The sequence below is a fragment of the Rhinopithecus roxellana genome, chromosome 14, assembly GCF_007565055.1.
Source record: "Rhinopithecus roxellana isolate Shanxi Qingling chromosome 14, ASM756505v1, whole genome shotgun sequence".
NCBI lineage: Eukaryota > Metazoa > Chordata > Mammalia > Primates > Cercopithecidae > Rhinopithecus > Rhinopithecus roxellana.
This window is the reverse complement of record NC_044562.1, coordinates 22,672,402-22,685,569: the sequence shown is the minus strand read 5'-3', so window position 1 is coordinate 22,685,569 and position 13,168 is coordinate 22,672,402. Positions and strand designations below refer to the sequence as shown.

At 38.9% G+C, this 13,168-nt stretch overlaps 1 protein-coding gene across 1 annotated transcript in view; it reads right to left on the bottom strand.

Annotated features, from left to right (window-relative positions):
- Positions 1-272: 272 nt before the first annotated feature.
- Positions 273-13,168, bottom strand: part of IRS1 (insulin receptor substrate 1) — a 74,164-nt gene continuing 61,268 nt past the window's right edge. Inside the window, exon 2 of the mRNA XM_010355686.2 lies at positions 273-5,011. The gene's annotated coding sequence lies outside the window, so the exon portion shown is untranslated. The remainder of the gene's footprint in view (positions 5,012-13,168) is intronic.

The following is a 13,168-nucleotide window of genomic DNA, read 5'->3' as shown; positions in this document are numbered from 1 at the left end:
CTCTCCCCCCTCCCTTTGCCAGCACACCATCAAAAGCAGCTTAAAATCTTGACTGAGGTTTTTTCTTTATACACTTGGCCAATCGAAAGCCAACTGAAGAGTGGTAGGGTGAGGTCCACGTATCTGCTCCAAAATCATTTAGGAAAGTATGTTAAATAGCATACACTGCTCTTACCCAATCAAATGTCCCAGCCCAGCAACATTTAATTGGCAGTTTGTTTCATGTCCAGCAATCAAAGACATTAAGGACCACTAACATTTACATTCATGAATTCATTTAGACAGTTTTCTTTAATTGATGATAAAGACACTACAATTCTAAGTACCAGACAGAATCAGGAAAAAAAAAAATTGAAAATAAGCATAACACTATAAAGAAAACTTGGAAAAGTGAAACACTTCTAAATAAAAAATATATACCTGGCCTGGTACCCATTACATATATACATAATACATGTTATACACATATATACAGTAAATGTTTTGGTAGCAATACAGACCATGCATTGGTCTTTGTGTACACAGATGAAGTAGCACCAGGGACAGCACCACCATCTTAAGATGACAAACCAAACTACACATACATTAAATGAAAATACATATGTGTTTAATTTGGCCCACCCTGTAGCCCAGAGGTGTAAGGAAAGTACTTTGCAAGAAAAAAATTGTTTGGGGAACTACATTCTTAAGCCAATGGCGAAGTTCTAAAAAGGAAAAAAAAAAAACAAAAAACCCTACAAATGTCTATGCAAATACGGACAAGTTTTCTTGTTTACTGAATTTATCCTATCCTATGGCATACTGGTTAACAGCATAAGGAAAGAGAGATTTAAATGCCAGGTGAATGGCAGAAGTCTAAAACACCAGATCTTTTTGGTGTATCTGTCACAAATGGCAAGTCATTCACAAACTAGAAAAGAAAGATAACTCTCCACGTAAGTCATGTGTTTTCTGATCATATTAGCTAATTATAAGCTCTTTATTCATAATAAATTCCTCGAGGAGGGTTAAGCACCTCCAATATCATTCCACCTCCTCCCTGCACTTAATATGATGCTCTGTTTACAAGCAGTGGGAGACACACAACAGGTTACACTTTCTCTACCCATACTTAGGAGACAGACTTACAGAACTATGGAAGGACTACGAAGATCTTCTGTGGTGCTGCCTCCGAAATGACCCACGGCACCAGTGTTTATCCTCGGTGTTCTACTGACTATGGGGCTGTTTTTGTTCTCCCTGAGCTCACATTCTGGAGGTGTTTTAGTCTTGGCAAGGTCATATTTCCTCACATTCCTAGAGCATGCTTCTTCCTCTCAAGTTTCTCACAAGCCTATACACACATATACATATACAGATGTATATATACATCTATATATCTAGTGTATATCTATATACACACACACCCCACACACACGTCACATACACACACACACGTCATATATATATACACACACACACACACACATATACATTACCTCCAACTAACATTCATCATTCATGGTATCCTAGGAACATTAACTCCCATGTCAAGTCATTGCAAAGAAGAAATTTCATATTGGCTTCCACCCATTCTCCTTCCCATTCCTACCAAAAGGGTCCTGTCTCTCCCCAGTCAAGGTCTTGATTCACAGTGTCTGGATTCAGGGCCTCCTTGTGTGATGGACTGACCTACAGAGCACTCTGCAAAAGCAGCATGAGATCAAATATAGGATCACTGTCACCAGCAGTTGGAAGACTGCACATGGATACTATTTTTCATGGCTCTCATTGTCAGTGGATGGTGAAACCCTTACCACCTCCCCCCCGGCCCTTTTTTTAACCATCTGCAGTAAATAAAAGTTTCCGACTTTGTGTTATATTGCATTCAGGATGCAAGACTGAATAAAATAGGGCTTCAGTATTGTAAAATACTGTTTCTTACCATACAGAAAAATTGTTTCTTAATACTTCAAATGTCTCAAATTTAAATGATAGCTAGAAGACAAAAGCCAGAGAAGGAAAGGTTAAAAATCTCTACTTCTGGCTAGATGATTTTTAGTAGATCCATTTTTGCAGTCACTAGATTAGTCAAGAGAGTCCTTGACCTTTGAAAGTCAGCAAGAAATAGCCACAAATGTAACATCGGTACTGATTTGTCATTATTGACTCAGGTGGTTGATCATTAATGGATTCTCTTCCCTTCTAGCTGGTTCTAGGGCCATTCTTTTGCCCAGAATGAAGATATCATCAAAGTCATGAAACATATTTGTTCTTTTCATAAAAGAGGATTTTAAAACTCTGCCTAAGTCTCTAAGGAAGAACGCTGTGAGAGGTTGGTGTCATGAAGAAAAACCCACTAACTTCTAGGTTAACCAGAGGCCACTAGAAGCCTCAATAATGAAAGCCCTTGGCTGGCCTACAAATCCTTTGAAATGGATAAAAGCCAACTCTCCTCAATGGGAACTGAACACAAGGACTTAGCAGCTGACTGACATTGCTCAAAGGAAACCCCTTGTGTTGCCAGAGCATGAGTTTTTGGTTTGAGTACCAGCAACTTCCAGTTTTAAATTGGTAGTTTGATGCCACCATCAAAACCAGCTCAGGTACCACTAGAAGCAGCTTAAATAAGAATTTCTACCTTTATGCTATTTGACTCAAAAAGTCAGAGAAATAGAAACCAAGAGATAGATTTTTCCAGTCTGTTCATTTCTGCTCTCATCCAAAACATGTTGATAATTCCACATGCAGAGGTATCTCGGTAACACATATTCAAAGTGTAGGTTCCTTGAGAAATAATAACCAGCTTTACAGGAAAACGGTTGGGAGTGACTTTCTTCATTGATTTCTCTTTAACTATTTCAGTCCTCAAAGGAAAAGAGCAGGGCAGCTTGCTCTCGTCTTCCACTAGCAAGCGTATGAATCAGAATGCTTGAAAATATGAAAAGTTAGTTTGACTAAGAAAGTCTTTTTTACAAAAGAGTAAAAAACAACTTTCATATCAGATTTTCAAAATGGGTAGTCCTCTCTACTAATAGGAAATGATGTAATTCTGCAAGTTCCTTGAAAACAATGGATTCTTATGACTCTAGACCCTATTTATCTTAGAAATTGATGAGCATGCAAATGATTAAAATCTGCAACAATGAACATTGCACAACAGTCTGTGAGGTACATGCCATCTGGTTGAATGAACAGTAACACGGGCCTCAGCAGTGTGAGGGGTTCCATTTATCTCTGCTCCCTTTTGAGTAGAGCTGGGGTCCCCACACAGTTCATCAGGAGGCAGCAGCCACCACAATGCCCTCCAACCCTGGCCCCTACTTTGTAGTCCCCACTCCCACCCAGGGAGCTTAGGTGTTCAGAGAAATAAAATGTTGCTCCTTCCAATAGTAGGGCTGGGAATTCCTGAGAGAGAGATAGAGGCTCACACAGACTCAGAAGGAGCCTGATAAGTGCATTAATTCATTTAACCTTTCAGAAGTGTCCTGGTAAAAAAGATTTAAAAATCTGTCGGCAATATCTTTAAATGCATTCATTGCCATTTCTTTTTCACATGGAAAAAATTCCAAGACGTGTATACTTTCCAAACAAGAAAAGAATTAACATTTTCACTGCTGGCTAGATGTTTCAGTAGCAGATCATTAAGCTTTTATGTGCTCTCTGTATACTGTGTGTTATTAACTAATCACTAATAGGCCAGCACCCACCAAGGCAAATGGGCCAATTACATTCAGTTAAATAATGTAACACTGGAAGTTCTCAAAAAATACGAGATAAGGTAAGGGTCTTAGGGAAAGTGACACGTAGCCCTGGTCATAATGCAAAACACTTTCTGGAATTTTAATTTCTGGTTAGCAAGACCTCACTTGTCTTATCATCTTTCTCAAGACAATGCAGGAAATGAAATATATCATAATGTGTGCACAGAAAAAAAATGGTGGGAATAGAGTGGAAACTTACAGAAGTGGTGGGGGGAGGGAGAGAAGAAAAGATCAACAGTATCTAGTTTATTATGAATAGAAAGACATTTCCAGAATTTATAAACACCCACATTGTTCATTCCAAAGACAGTTTTTGATTTGAAGGAATCACCCATCTCCTTCTCTTTACAATATATACAATGGAAGACTTTGATTTCCTCTTCTTATAATTTTGCTTCCATTCAATTGCCAATTTTAAGCTGACACTTAAAAACACCCAGTCAAATATATCCTTCTTCAGTTTAATTAACATGGCCTATTGTCTTATAGGAAAAAATACAAAATTAAGAGTACTTCTTATGAGGAACTCAGCTCAACATCAGATTTATATTACAAGAGATAGTATCAGCAAATATAACTATACAATTGAGGACCATCTATGGCACTATGATTCTTATATTATTTTTTCTGAATTACAATCTTGAAAACAAGGATCATACCCTATTCTACTCTTTTAAGCCTTGTTTTAAGCATTTGCTCCACTCTTTACAACAGAACATTGTATATCTCCGTCCCACATCCAAAAAAAAGATGTGCTGTAAGAGAAGTTACATTTTCATTAAAAAAATTACACATATAAATCAAAACCTATGTTAAATATTTAATACTCTCTCCACCCAACGTGAACAGTTTTGTATGAAATAATTTACAATGATGCTTTGTCGTACACAGTTTCAGCAGCAGATGAAATGGATCTTGTAAATGCATTGAGAGTAAACCCATTCTCTCATGACATGGTGATGGGCACATCAGCTCATTGTAGCCAGCTAAGTCCTTAAGGTTGAAGATGAAGTTTATGCAGACTCCTTGTTCTGGTGTCACAGTGCTTTTTTTTTTTTTTTTTTTTTTTTTTGCTTGGCACAATATAGAACGTGCAGTTCAGTCAATAAAATCCTGAGGATTGGATAAAGTAAACAAACTGAAATGGATGCATCGTACCATCTACTGATGAGGAAGACATGAGGTCCTAGTTGTGAATCGTGAAATATTTAGAGTCTGGGCACCCATGAGTTAGAGGAGGATTTGCTGAGGTCATTTAGGTCTTCATTCTGAAAAGAAAAATGAAAGAATTCATCACCACAGGCATCTCAAACTGCACAATCACTATTTCAGAACCTTTCTTTTACAAGGAGCAGTGTCGTATAAACTGAAATTACAGGAACAAATAGTACTGTCCACCTAAATACAATCAACAAACTGTATTTAGCTTTTTATTTATTTCAAAATGCAGGAGTCTAAAGAAATCACTAACTAAAAGTCATCAATGTGGAATCTGTAAACAAATCAACATGAGCTGGATGTTTCAGAGGTTTAGCAAAGGAAAAATAGAAAATTCTTTGGTGTTGTGATGGAAGCAAAAACATACATTATAGTTGCTATGTAAAATGACCATCCAGTATGAGCGGGTTGTAGTCAGTCTGTGTTCCATCTCCCTCTGGTTAAAAGTCAGCTGCAGAGTTGCAGAGCTTCACATGACAGGATCGGAAATCAATTTTTAATGTGCACAAACATTGTTTGACATGAGAATTTTAGATGCAAAGGGAGACCCAAGCAAAATAGACCTACTTAATGATTAAATAAGAAAACAAAAGGATTCAGATTTACGTCTAATAGAAATAAGTTATTTAGGCAGAAGCACAGCATTTCTTCTTCGCAAGTCAAGGAGGTAAATTTTAAAGGGGCACTATCCATGATTCCCTTTCAGAGTGAAGACTCTTTTTCAACCTCATAGAGCATCTTTTACTCAAAGATTACATTACATAGTCTTTTAGAGGTCCTTATTTTTCATGCATTCAAAACTTATCTATAAATATCAGTATCTATAGAGTGCACCAAAGGGTATTTAGCAGAAAGTAAATAAGAAATACTTGTTGAATGAGTACATGGTTGCACTAAATACTAGGAATTGTAGAGAGTTGAATTCTGTTGGAAACTCTGCCTTTTAGTAATTCCAGAAAGGAAGGCAAGTTCTGTTCATAAATACATGGCATGTGAAGTAGACATCAGTACATGCTGTGATACATGCATGGGGGCAACAGCTCTAGACACGTGGAGGACAGAAAGAATCCTCCCAGCTGGGGGTGTAAGGGAAGCACCTCACTGACACACCTGGCTTGGTTTTGGAAGAAAAAGAATAATTTGGGGAGGTGGAAACAGGGATTGTGTCTATGTTGCTTCAGTGTTGCAGTCCCAGAACATAACATAAGGCTTGCCACATAGCGGAACTTAATAAATAGGAGTAAAATACATGAAAAGGAAAAGGACACTTCCCATTGAGAACATATGACAAGGTCCTACAGGGTGAGATCGCAGCCGTGAGCAGGCTCAAGTAGAGGAAGTGGCTTCACTGGACCCCAAGATATCTAAGGAGGGATAGAAGGAATTAAGTCTATGAATGTAGGTTGAGGTAGATGGTGAAGAACCTTGAATGACAAGCTAAGAGGTCTTTATCTAATTATAGAGACAACAAGGACATGCTACATTGACATATGGTCAAGATGTAGCAGTAATAATCCACATCACCTACAAGGATAGTGACAACTTCCAAAATACACACGACGTAAGTGTAGACCAATATATTAGGTTGGTGCAAAAGTAATTGTGGTTTTTGCCATAAAAGAAATTACAAAACCCACAATTACTTTTGGACCAACCTAATATCTTTTTCCCTCTGTCTCGTCTTGAAGGGAATGATCATGGCTGGGATCAGTCATCATTCATTACGCAATGGTTTTCTGATAAGTGAAAGTTTACCAAATGAGGACTCTAGTTTTAGGAGATTTCTGTTTATTTTTAAATATTAACTCTGCCTCTAAAAGACAGGTAAACAAACTATTTTTTTAACTGACTAATGAAGACTTGGCATGACGATCCCAATGTAAAAACAAACGAAAAATGAAAGCATTCCAATTTTGCCCCTTTAATTGCCAGAGAAACAGGATTTACTCTGTGTGGTGTCTACAAATGAAAGGAAAGCCCATCCCTTCACAAGCCATTGGTATGCTAGGAAACTCCCCACAACAAGCTCCAGATCTCTTTCTTACTGTCAAGCTTCTCCTGAATGCATATAGGAATGTTCCCACTAGAATTTCTAGATTAGTGCTTAACAGAGCTTCACAGCTCTGGGCCTCTAATTAGGTAGGAAGGCCATACTTTATTAAAGGACTTGTGACAAACAATCAAACTGCCGAATATAAAATGGGGGAAAAGCAAAGGGCATATGGTATGTTTTTCATTTCCTATCTGGCTCTTCTCCAGAAGGGGTGGGTGAAGAGCTTTGTACAGGAACACACTGTACCCTCTTTTATCATCACACGTACCAACCTGCATGGATGCATGAGGACAGAGACCCGGGGCCCTTTGAGGAGAGGGAAAAAAACGTGGCTTCACTGGGTGCTGAAATTTACTGCTTTGGGCCACTTGGAAATGATCCCTGTCATTATCCACAAGTATGTTCAAAGGGCAGGGAATAAACGGACATATCAGGTCCACTGATACCTTCCTTCCACAGTCTTACTTAGCACACTACTTCTCAAAGTCCCTTATCTGAAGTCCTGATCAACACTTGTCTCAGCCACAAATGCTGTCCGTTGGTGGCATTCAACATCAGAGACTATGAAAAAGTGAAAGTAAGCGGTAAAAAGTGTGAGGCAATGCTGACGAGGGGGTGGCAATGGGAACAGGCAATAGAGATCTGGACAAACATAAAGGGAAAGTCTGAAGTTCACACCTGTTTGTCTTTGTACAGGACGTGTGTATCTGTGTATGCACATAAAGTTCAGCTACATGGACATCCTTCAGTGAGAACTGTCCTTCACAACAGCCACCTTGGGGGCTGCATACTTATTCCAGTCATGTAGCCATTGTTTGCAGCATTTTTGGAATGCCTGCTCAGCCTTGGGCATATTCTTTTGAATAGTCTCTATAGTAGCCAGTCTTAGCCCTCTGAGAACATGTTTCATCTTTGGAGACAGCCAAAAAGCTTCAAGAGCCAAATATGGTGAATAATGGGACTGACTAAGCTGGGTAATAGTTCCCAGTGAGGTATTATCTAAAGCCAAAGAGCTCCGAGACTGAAGTTCCAAAAGCAGAGTTGTACACAACACTTGCTCTGATGAGTCTGTTGGTAAGGAAGTCTCCTGACTTTAGAGACAGACCGCAACACAAGCTTAATGAGACTAAAGTTCATCTGTCTGTATCTGCCTAGCTCCACACACTTACAATCAAGCAAGGCTGAACTTGAATAAAGCAACTCACTCAAAAAAGGCAAACATTTGTGTAACTTAATATATTTTTAAAAAAGAAAAAAAGCAATGCCCATACTAGGGTATTGCAGTCTGTCATTCAATGCAGTAAGCATAAATACAATGATAAGGACTGGAATAAGCAGGGAAAAAGCCTGCATAGCCATACATGTTTAATACACTTTATATATACACCACTTCAATTGACTGAAAGGAGACAATTGACTGACCAGAGGTAGCAAATATTGCTACAAAGTTTTACAAATGCAAAAATTCATTTGTAACATGCAGAAACTGGAAACAAAAGGCAAAACATTTCCTTAAGAGAAGACACTGAAAATATCAAGTGGTGATGTTTCTACAATACATTCTGGTTACATCATTGGGGAATAACTTCTGAAGGCAGAAATACAATGCACCTGTCATGAGATTTAGTAGCAGGAAATTACATTTTGACAAAATTTCATCACCACATCAGTATCTACTATGCCCCTCTGCGTGTATATTCTCGTAACATAAAACCCACCTAATCCTGTTGCCAGTAATGAAAAATGTAATTTTTAAAGCATTATCAAATAAGTCAACACTTGAGCAATGCAACTTGAGACCTATGGATTATTGCATTATTGCATCTAGTAGGAATTTACATCTTCTGGGTTCTACCGACTTAAACTATGCCTACAATAGCTGAAAAACAAATAAAGGCTTTGCTTCCTTTTACATTGTCTCAGCTTACTGATCATTTTACTGGGAAAGCAGCTGGAAACAGCACGAGGGTATAAGTATGATGGAAAGGTCTGTACACTTTCAGCAATGCATTCTTGGTCAAAACAATTGACAAATGTTTTTATCCTGTATTCATATGTTTTGAAACTTCTTGCCAATATGTTAAATCAAGTGCAATATAGTAATAAAAATCTAGTTGGGGCATTGCTAGTCGTTTCTACTTTTACTAGGGAAATAAGAGTAAAATATTCTAAGTTTCTTGGCTACTGTCATAAACTAAATTGTTAGAAAGTAACTCTTCCTTATCCAACTGTGCTTTAAAAGAATGACTGTAGTGATGACTTTTTTTTCAATAGAGGTCATTGTTTGAAATCTTATGTTGTAGACGGAAGTAGAAAATTCATATAAATTAAATTCCTCCACTTGAAGAAATGAATCAAAACAGCATATTTCGCTTTCAGTTAACACAAACAGCTGTGTTTTTTAAAAAATATATCTTGAATATAAGACAGAAAATGTATAAAATACAGGAAGATGTAAAGAAGGAATAAACATGACTTATATTCCCCGCCACCAGGAAAACCACTACTCAGCTGTGGTAGTAATTTCACAATCCACTTAAAGGATTTGAACTTTTAAAATGCTACATTTAATGTCTCCCAAAAAAGTCTAAGTAGGAGAGGAAAATACTGTTTTAATCATACTTCGATCTTTCCCATTCTTAAAAATCCATGATGAGAAAATTTTTTGAAATGTTATCCAACTTTTTAAAGCCTCCTGGTATTCCATCCCATTCTCATCATCCCAATGCATTGTATAATATGGGGAGAGCAGGAATTTGAAAGTAGGAAAATCTTCTGGCTCCATGGCTTTAGTTTCCAAAAGCCTCAGTATTTAAGGGAATGGCACAGGCAAAATATTTGGAAGAGCCAGGAGAGCAGAAGGATTCCTCTCAGGTTAGAAAAGATTCCCTTCATGAGAGCAGAGGGGTCAGTGGGTAGCTCTGTACCTTGCAAGATTCTGATAGTGATGCCTGTGACCTCTCTCTATTCTGTCTTCCCCCGTCTGTTGATTTCTTATTTCTACATAATTACATTAAACTGCATACCCTTCCCTCCTACCACAATTCATTTCTTCAGTTACCTCACTGCTAATACACTTAATTCATAGTACCACTAACTGGAAGCAAATCATGTCTTCTAGAATGCATATTAATAAAGCACCTTACAACACACACATTCAGCATACCTGAATCTGGCAAATGAGCCCAGTAAACACACACACACACACACACATATTAGCAGCAGTCTCAAATACCTTTATAGTTCTGGTAATAGATGGGTGTTCCTCATTCAAATTCATACTTCAATAAAATCCCACTATAAAATCTCAGATGAATAAAAACGACCACTGACCTATGGATAGACTGTGAAACACTTATTAAAGGAATTTCCCAGCTTAAAGCCTTGGTTCTAGCATTTGAGTTAGTAGCATAGGAGTAAGCTGCATTCTCTTGGCCTAGCGCTATTAGCTATGGTCATATTGCTGATACAAAAAGAAGGGCTAAATCCAGAGAGCCTCTAAAGTCTGGGACGTGGGATAAGCTCTCCGTTCTTTACAAGGGACAGCTGGGAAGTATGGGGGCAAGCTGAAGCTTGGAAAAGGAGAAAACTAACCCGTGAATTCTCAATTCTCAACTCTAAAGCCTTCAGATCATACTCACCCACATCAAGTGAAGATTGAGCTAAAGTTAGAGGTAAGACCAACATGTTTGCTACTTGGATGTTGAAAGGAGAAAGCCATTTTAGTTAAAGAAAGGAAACCAACTTCTTTTAAAATAGGCCAGGATTGAGCTGGAAAGACTTGGTTTTGTGGTCTTAAATGGCAAAGGGTAAGCCAACCAGCCAAGTCAGTGCTTTAATGGAGCTGCTTAAATAGCACTTTTGCCTGGTGCAAGTCACATGGGAGAGGGCTGGTGAAAATAACAAGGTTGCTGGCCAGACCTTCCAGTGTGCAGCGTTGCCAAGGAAGAAAATTCAGGGAGAGTTGCCAACATGTGAGAGGCCATCTCGCTCCAGTTCCCCTTTTGTCCCAGTGAAAGAGCTTCTGGCAGGGCTGGTGACTTCAGGAGACCACCAATGAAGAAAGGCACACGCATTACGAAAAAAAAAAAAAAAAAGAAGACCAAAAGGCAACCATCAAGTCTGTCAGCTCTGGCTGAGGCTACCAGGCTGAATTCTGTCAGTCCCGTGAATTTCTCCTTCCCCAGCTACCAAAGGCAGAAGGAGATTCTGGAAACCTTTCAGGATGGTTAGGAATTTGTGGAGAAGACAGACTAAAACAACATTTAATTCTCAGTAATTAAAAGTAGTCTGTCAATGATATATTAAGGACATCTGAATAAATACTAATACATCTTTTAAGCCAAAGAATATCCACTTCCGTTATTTCCCATTCTTTTTATTAACAGGAAGCTTGCTGATAATGAAAATGAGGTTAAGACCATAACAGCTCCTCCCCTCAAATATAAATCAAAATGTTTCCAATCTCCCTTTTACCAATACTATAGTTTGTCCTATGTACATGACAGATTCAAGGTAAAAGTACTCAGGAAAAAAAACAAAAAAAAAAAAAAACAAAAAAAGTCCCTCTTCAAGTCAGACCACATGTACTCTCAGGCAAGAAGATTTAATTTTTTCTTTTCTTTTCTTTTCTTTTTTTTTTTTTTGAGACAGAGTCTCACTCTGTCACCCAGGCAGGAGTGCCATGGTGCCATCTCGGCTCACCGCAACCTCCCACTCCTGGGTTCAAGCAATTCTCCTGCCTCAGCCTCCCGAGTAGCTGGGATTACAGGTGCACACCACCACACGTGGCTAATTTTTGTATCTTTAGTAAAGACGGGTTTCACCATGTTGGCCAGCCTGGTCTCGAACTCCCAACCTCAGGTGATCCACCCGCCTCGGCCTCTCAAAGTGCTGGGATTACAGGTGTGGGCCACCGCGCCCAGCCAGGAAGCTTTAATTTTAACAGAGTTCAACCGAAATAAACCGGTTACGAAAAGACATAAAGGTAATATGGCAGAATAGTCCCTACCAAGTGAGAATGTCATACTAATGTCTTCCTTCTGCTTTCATGAGCACTATTTCTGCAGCGTCTTTTCACTCACAGAAATTGCATTTCAGTTCTGAGGTTTCTATTGTAATTTCACATCACTTTTGGGTTTTGGATTTTGTTTGTAATGGTCAGATTACAGGATACAGGTTTTATAGGTCTGGCTTTGATACAAACCAGTAGACTTACATTACAATCACAACTTCATTTAGTGTATGGATGGTGAAAATTGTGTGCAATACTGTTTCTATAATTAGACAAAAGGGAATCAGACAGACCCTATTTTCACTGACTTTACTTTTTGTTAAAAACTGATATTTCATTCTTTGCCCTCTCCCTGGAGTCAATTTGCTTCAAGAAAGCAAGCGTCTGATTTTACATTTGAGGAACTGTCTGACTACCCAATTGTTTCTCAACCATCATCAGTTTTTCCATAATAGCCCAGGAATCAGGCACTGAACAACCATTTGCATAGACATCCCTGGTCTTCAGCGAACTGAGGTAAGAATCATTAACACCACTGACATCACTTTTGGCAGCTAGAGAAGTGGGAAAACCTGTGTTTAATCTATTTCCTACTCACCGCAAGTTTTAGCTGGAGTCCCCGATAGTATGGGTTGTGGTTGACTTTATGGAAGAACTTGGTCATGTAAGAAAAATCTACTGAATTGAGCAAGCATCTTCCAAAACAAGCATGAGGTACCTCAGCTGTGGCGCCATGATCTTCCCATAGGTTTTTCTGATTCCTAAACAGGCCTAACAGAGGACAATGCCACTCCCAATAGTTCCTAATAGGAGCAAGCTCAAGCTCAGTAGGTTTTCCCTACAACATACATCTAAGGCAGGGGTCCTCAGGTCCCAGGCTGTGGACCAGTAGAGATCCATGGCCTGGTAGGAACCAGGCTCCACAGCAAGAGGTGAATGGTGGATGAGCAAAACCACCTGAACTCTGCTTCCTGTCAGATCAGCAGTGGCATTAGATTCTCACAGGAGTGTGACCTCTATCATGAACCGTGTATGCAAGGGATCTAGGTTGCATATGCTCCTTATGAGAAAAGAATGCCTGATGAAACCATTCATCCCCCCACCACCAGCCATGGAAAAACTGTCTTCCATGAAACCTGT